A 7,458-nucleotide genomic window follows, 5' to 3' on the forward strand; every position below is an offset into this window, starting at 1 on the left:
CAGTACACGGTCAATGTTTGTGGGAGCACCTCCACTTTCATGCTCGATTGTGCCTCCACTACTTTCCTAGTACTAGTGTCAGAGTTGGGCTGGTGAGGACCACAACAGGTACCTCACTTGTACGACCACTACTTGTCTAGAGTGGGCCTTGTGTCCATACTCTAACTCCTCTTAGCGTGCAAGTGTGCTCCGTACTTCTTCTGACTTCGTGTCGAATCGCTATGAGGCTTCCCCTATCCTTCCTTAATCATGTGTTAAAGAGGTCCTTGATTTTACTCCTCGTGAGGCCCCTAATGACGAGGGATGCTTAGTGGAGGCCATGTTACGTGAGGCCTCTAAGGACACGGCTGGTGCGCGAGACGAGGAGCGCGAGCCCTAGTGATGTCACAAGGTTAGGTGCACGAGCCCCCTGGTGGTGTCCTAAGGCGAGGCGTGTCAGGCCCTGGGTGGTGTTGAGAGGCAAAGCGCGCGAGCCCCTGGGTGGTGTCTCGAGGCGAGGCGAGGCGCGCCCTTGTGGTGTCGTGAGGCAAGGTGCACAAGATGATGGGTCTCACGAGGTAAAGGGCAAGCTGTGGTGAGGGACTGGGCTCTTGGGCCGTTGGTGCGAGACACCTGCAGCACCCCAGGTGCCTCTTCGCGAGATGTGGCCTCGCGAGACGTGGGCCTGCGATACCTCCGACGCCCACATATGACCTCCTTGGTCCGAGACACCCGAAGCACCTCTTGGGCCGTTGGCGGGAGACGCCCGCAGCACCCCAGGTGCCACTTCGCAAGATGTGGCCTCACGAGACGTGGCCCTGGGACACCTCCAACGCGCCCATATGACCTCCTTGGCACGAGACGCCCGAAGCACCTCTTGGGCCATTGGCGCGAGATACCCGCAGCACCCCAAGTGCCACTTTGTGAGATGTGGCCTCGTTAGACGTGGCCCTGCGACACCTCCGACGCATCCATATGACCTCCTTGGCACGAGACGTCCGAAGCACCCCAGGTGCCATTCATGAGATGTGGGTTATAGGCTCGTGAGACGGGTGGGATCCCACGTTGCCACTAGGAGCGTCGTGAGACCATTTTTATTTTCCTTAACAAGGTGGATTTTTTGCATCCACACTTGCCCCTTAGTCTAGGAGAGGACCTTTAGGTGCTTTGGTAGACTCTTATCTTTGGTTCTTATAAGTAGGCCTCCAAAGCATAGGTGGTGTTTGTGATGATCCTTGTTATTACTTAAGATTGAATGTGAGCCTATTATCTGGCTTTGCGGATCCCAATGTAGGTGTTTGGCCCCATCTTCGACCATAGATCAAGCATTGGACTTGATGGCTAAGATGAGCCCATGATTCTTATAAATAGTCCTTCATGTCTAGCCTATCCTTCACACTTTATCTCTTTAGCTTAGTGGTTTTACAATCCTTACTCCTTTTAAGAGGAAGGGGTTCGATTCCTCACCACCTCACTTTTGTTATCCCTTTTTTTTTTATTTGAGTCCATTTCTTGTAAGTTTATATCCATGCATGTATTTGAGGAGTAAAACACTTTTTTCCTTTGTTTTTGTAGATGCGTACTTTCGACCACTTGCCTTTCTTTGACCGTGATGGTGCTTTTGGCCCTCGACCTCTTTTTGACCATGACAGCGCCCAATTTTACTTGCTTGAGGTATACTTTCTTTCTCCCTTATGTTCATTAGGTCGAAATTAGCACCACTTGGGATGGAGTACTTTGGCCTGAGCTCGTCGTGAGTTAACCCAGTTGCATGCCCTCATTCATACCTCGTAGTTGGTTATTTAAAGCGCTTGTGCCTAGAGGTTTTGAGTCCATTCCTTTGTGTTTTGTAGCAATCCTCTCATTTATATGTGAACCCTTTTTGCTTTCAAGATGAGGTCTCATGGCATGTGAAGGATCATTCGATGCTCCTCCGGGGGTTGAGTTTGTTGACTTGTCTTCAGACTCAGAGTCCCCCGAGGACAACCCTCACCAAGACTACGACACCTCAAGGCAGGCCCGTATTCTTCGTCTTGAGCACATGGCTGAACTTAGATGTAAAATCTGGGTGGTAGAGAGCGAAATAGACTCAGTTTTGAGGGGAGACGGAGTATCTTCCCCCCTTGATCCTAATGACCATGTATCGAACCTTAGGGTGACCCTTTTAGATTTGCAGATGGAGTTGGAGTTTATGGAGGGAAATCTCCCGCCTGAGCCTCCTACCCCGTTTTCCCCTAATGACTGTCATGGGGTCATCCCGTCTTCTCCTCAACCCTTGTTCTTGGTCTACCCTTGCTTAGCGCTTTCACACTCGGTGCCTCGGTGGAAGATCCTTGCTAGGAAGAAAAAATGGAGGGTAAACTGCCCTGTTTCCACCTCACCTTTTTCTTTTGGTTTTGCAAATATGCCGAAGAGAGCACGGCAACAGGTGACCACTGAGAATCAAGACATTGGCCCCCTGTTGGCATCCACCATAGTGTCTCATGTGTCTGAAAATAAATTGTTGGAATTAGTGGATAACTACCGTGTTAGCCCAGAATACAAATTATACATTCCTTCGAACCAGTGACAGGCTGATCGCCCAAGTCCGGGTTATGTGGCCATGAGAGAACATATCTTGAAAGTGGGTGGCACAATCTCGTTACACCCGTTTTTTGTCATGGTTCTCAACCATTTTGACCTTGCTTCGCTCCAGTTGGCACCCAACAGCTGGCTGACCTTGAGTTGCCTGTTTATTGCATATATGGAGCGCTTCGGGCGTGCTCCCACAGCCCAAGAGGTGCATTTCATTTACAACCTCATGCCCTCTCCTAAATCCAAAGGCTTTTATTTCCTGCAAAAAGCCAATACTATGGTCTCCTTGATAGAGGGTTCTATATCCAACCCAGGGTCTTGGAAGGACTTCTTCTTTGTGAAGGGTCCCTTCTCTGTTCGTGAGAACTTTCGCTCAGCTCCTAGTAAGTACTTCAAGTATTTTATTTTTCTTTTTGGAACATATGTTTGTGTTGGCAACTGTGTTGATTGTGTAGAGAATTTCGCCGTACTTGAAGTTCTCGTGTCGGAGGTGGATGCAATGGATAAATTTCTCGAGGCTGACCTTGCCGAAAAAAGGGCATCACAAGATGTCCCCGGTTTCGGAGCCTGCGTTGTTGTGGTTTATTTCTGGAATGCAGAAGAAAAAGGTTGTTTTGGCTGAACCTCACTCAGACAGAGGTGAGGTAGAGTGTGTGCCAGAGGGGTTCTCCCCAGGACATAGACAACCCCACCGACCATCTTTGTCTCCCAGGGGGTGCCCTCCTTTAGCCCCTACAGACCATGACATGGCCTCTCACTCCCATGATCAACAAGCCATACTGAGGGGCTTCATCTGTCCCTATTCTGAGGACTTCGATGCTTTCCCTCAGGTTTCCCTTGATCCTGGTCCATCGGGGGCTCATTTTTCTGATCTTCCTGCGCCCCCTCCTCCTTCGGTGAGTGGGTCATCCGTCCCTACCCAGCCAAGCGTCCTCGGCTCGGAAGGGGTGCCCTGGGTGGGCCTCATGGCGGCCTCTTATGGGCAACGGTATGTCTAGGTCACCACGGATCTTCTTGAGGCTGATTGGAGAGGTCTTGGGAATTTTTCCATGTCGGAGCTCGGGGAGACTCTTGTGCGTTCCACTACTTGGGTGAGTTCATGCATCTTACGTCAGACTTATCCCTTTTCTCTCTCTTTTTTTCTTTTTCTTATCATTGTTATTGTTATTTTTCTTGTGCAAACCTATATAGTGGCTCAACGATTTGTCGATTAGGCTCAGGACCTCTCTGCGTCGAATGTTGAAAGGGACCGTCTTACAGCCCAGGTCCAGGGGTTTGAAAGGGAGCTTGCTGAAACCAAACTAAAGCTGGAGAAGGCCCTGGCGAAGGCCTCTTCATCATCAAAAAAGAAGAAGAAGGCGATTTCCAAGGCCATGATGCTGCATGAGAAGGTCACTTGCTTGGAGGCCGACCTTGAGGGTGCAAAGGGTACCATCACAACGTTGCACGGAAGGGTCGCTTCCTTAGAGGCGAATAAGGCTGACATTGAGTATAGATCCATAGAGCGCGCCCTCTATGGAGTATGGAGGCAAAATCCAAATTTCGATTTTTCCTCCTTTTGTGAGCATGTCGTTGCCAGGGCGGCTGAGTGGAACGCCTACAGTAGGAGGCCTTGAGATTATCATTCTGCGATTTTTGCCGTTTCAGTCCAATGTGGTTTTATGCTCATTTGAGCCTTATTTTGCTTGTAATTTCTCTAAGTCCTGTCACATTATCAAAACTCTTATTCTTATATATATATATATACATATGTGATCATTCATCTTTATTCCTCTATGTTAGAGGTCATTTTGAGCCCACACAACAGGGTTCGATAGGTTCTCTTTTTTACTTATTAGGCTTGAGGTCCTTTGGAGCCCATGTGAAGGGGTTCAATAGGTCCCTCTTTGGTGCCTCCTGATTTTACCTATAAGGATATATTGACCCCTTGGGTTTTAGCTATCCTTTTATATATTTTTGCGCGTGCTTATTATCTTTTGCGAGAAGCATCCTTCTCGTCGTTATTCATAGTACTATTTTTTCAAGGGTCTCTTTTAGGACCCTTTTTGGCTAGACGGCTTGGTGGTCGTTCTAGGCTTATTGGTGGGTGCTTCTCCTGAGGCACTTCTTCTTGTGGAGGCATTTACTCTTATTAGGATGCTTTTCTTGTAAGACCTTTTGACCTCCTTGATGTTCATAAGGGTAGCTAATCCTTGTGAACTCAAGCGATGCCTTACAAGGTCTTCTTCTTTATTTGTAAGAGGGGGTCCTTTTAGGATCCTGATATAAGGGGTCCTTTTAGGGTCCTAATATAAGGGGTCCTTTTAGGGTCCTGATATAAGGGGTCCTATTAGGACCCTCCTGACGAGGGGTCCTTTTAGGATCCTCCTAATAAGTGGTCCTCTTAGGATGAGGGGTCCTTTTAGGACCCTCCTGATAGAGAGGGTCCGTTTAGGATGAGGGGTCCTTTTAGGACCCTCCTTATTGCTATCTATTCTGCCCCCCAAGTGGTTGGCGAGATTTATCTTGGAAAGCACTTTGATCATTCCATTCACGCATCTCGATAATCACCTTGGTTAAATAAGAACTTTTACTACATGTTTTTCTAATGTCACATCATATTCATTGGAAGCATGTAAAATACATGGTAACTTGATGTGACTTCGTTCCTACAAGATACTAAGGAATCTAATTTAGCCTCCTACGTCGTAGCTATTACATTAGACTTGTACGCTAGAAAAATAACACTCTTGCTTCAGACATGGGGGTCTCATTGATAATATTTTTTTAGATGCTCCGCGTTCCATGCTCTAGGTACCATGGTATCATCCAATCGTGCGAGCTTGTAGGTGTTAGGGGGCACAACCTGAGCAACTTGATAGGGGCCTTTCCAGTTTACTCCTAACACACCCGAGCTCGGATCTCGAATGTTGGGCAGGACTTTCTGCAACACGAGGTCTCCAACTCTGAACACTCTCTCTCTCACCCTCAAATTATTGTATCTCGTGGCTCGTTGCTGATATGTGGCTAGCCTCAGTTGTGCCCTGTCTCTCTTAGCTTCCAACTAGTCCAAATTCCCGGCCAATGCTGTGATATTGGCCTGGTCATCATACGCTTGAGTGCGGATGGAGTTAATCTTCATTTCTATTGGAAGGACAGTCTTGCAGCCATAGGCTAAGGAAAAAGGCATCTCTCCCGTGGTGGAACGAGGTGTGGTCCTGTAGGCCCAAAGCACATTGGGAAGTTCTTCGACCCAGGCCCCTTTCAACTTCTCCAACTTTGTTTTCAGGTTCCGTTTTAGGATCTTGTTGATTGCCTCCACTTGTCCATTGGCTTGTGGGTGTACCACAGCGGAGAAACTCCTCTTGATTCCTTTTCCCTGCAATATTCCTCGAATACTCCTCCTTCAAATTGCGTCCCATTGTCGGAGACTATCTTGTAGGATACTCCAAACCTGCAGACGATAAATTTGTTGACGAAGGTGGTGATTTGCTTACCTGTTATGTTGACTAGAGGTTCTGCTTCCACCCACTTAGTAAAATAATTGACCGCTACCACCACGTATTTTGCGCCTCCTCTTCCTGCTGGCAACTCTCCAATCAAGTCAATCTCCCACACAGCGAAGGGCCATGGACTGGTCATGCTCACCAGCTCATTTTGTAATAACCCAAAAAAAAAAATTATTATTTATTTATTGTGATTTATGTAAACATTATTGTGTGGATTTTTTTTTATTATGAGTATGAATAATAATTGAAGTAATATTTGATGAATATTATTTTAATTAAATAAGTGTGAGTTGATTGCTTTAGACCATAGTGTGGGGACTTAGATGTGAAATAAATTTATGATGGACATCTTGTTCAAAGAGTTTTAGTACATGATTTTATGTGTTTGGAATCCACATAGAATCATAGAATCATTTTAGACTATGATTTTGTGACTTATTCACTAAGAGTCTATGAATAATTCAAGAGGAATTTTATGGGAATAAATTATGATTTTATGTTGAAAGGACTCGCATAAAATCATAGACATAAGTTTATACCAAAGTTGCATTATTTAGTGCTTAGACCATAGTTTATTTTAACTATTTTAAGCCATGGTTTAATGCATTATTTTTTATAAAATGCATGTAACATTTCAGCACATACATTATTGTGTTTCTCACGTGTGTGTCTCGGCCAACCACACAAATCAAGTTTTTGTGGGAAGTTTTTAAAAGGATCATGGGAAGTTATTATAGGTTAGATGGGAGGGAATTATAGTGTTTTCTTCCAGTTACTTCAGGCCATATCATAGTTTTAGGGAGAGGCCTAGAGAGAAGAAGAAAGAGAACACGTTGTGTTCATGTGGTGTACATCCACTTCGGGTCCAAGAAAAGAAAGGCAAAGTGAGTTATTTCTTTGGATTTTCTTTGAGTAATAGATCTTAGACATGTCCTTAGAATCTCTGTATTGATTGTAGAAGGAAGCAAAGAAAGAGGAGAGAGTTTCACCCAAGTTTCGGAAACTTTGGTCGGAAATCCGAACTAGTGTAAGTGTCATCCTTGGCTTCGTTCTTCTCTTATTTTCGTGCATGAAACTTATGTTGAACGGCTTTTATGTGTTCATAGTTTTGAGGATTATAGGAAAGGGAAGAAGAAACTACCAAGAACCAGCCACAGAAAGAAGTACAAGCCCGTAGTTTTCCTTCAAAGTTTTTACGGTATCATTTTCGATTTAGTTTCTTAAAAGTTGGGATTAATTTCTGAGTTGTTTTACATGGTTTAAATCATCACTTTGGGTCTAGAAACACTCATTAAGGTGTTGGGGATGATTTAATAGGAAAAGATCTTGAGTTTTGGGGATAATTTGGTGGTGGTTAGTGCTTGGTAGGTGGTTGTCATGAAAAAGGACAACACCATTTGTTGCCGGCGTTAATGGT

Source organism: Humulus lupulus, chromosome 2 (genome assembly GCF_963169125.1).
Source record: "Humulus lupulus chromosome 2, drHumLupu1.1, whole genome shotgun sequence".
Classification (NCBI taxonomy): domain Eukaryota; kingdom Viridiplantae; phylum Streptophyta; class Magnoliopsida; order Rosales; family Cannabaceae; genus Humulus; species Humulus lupulus.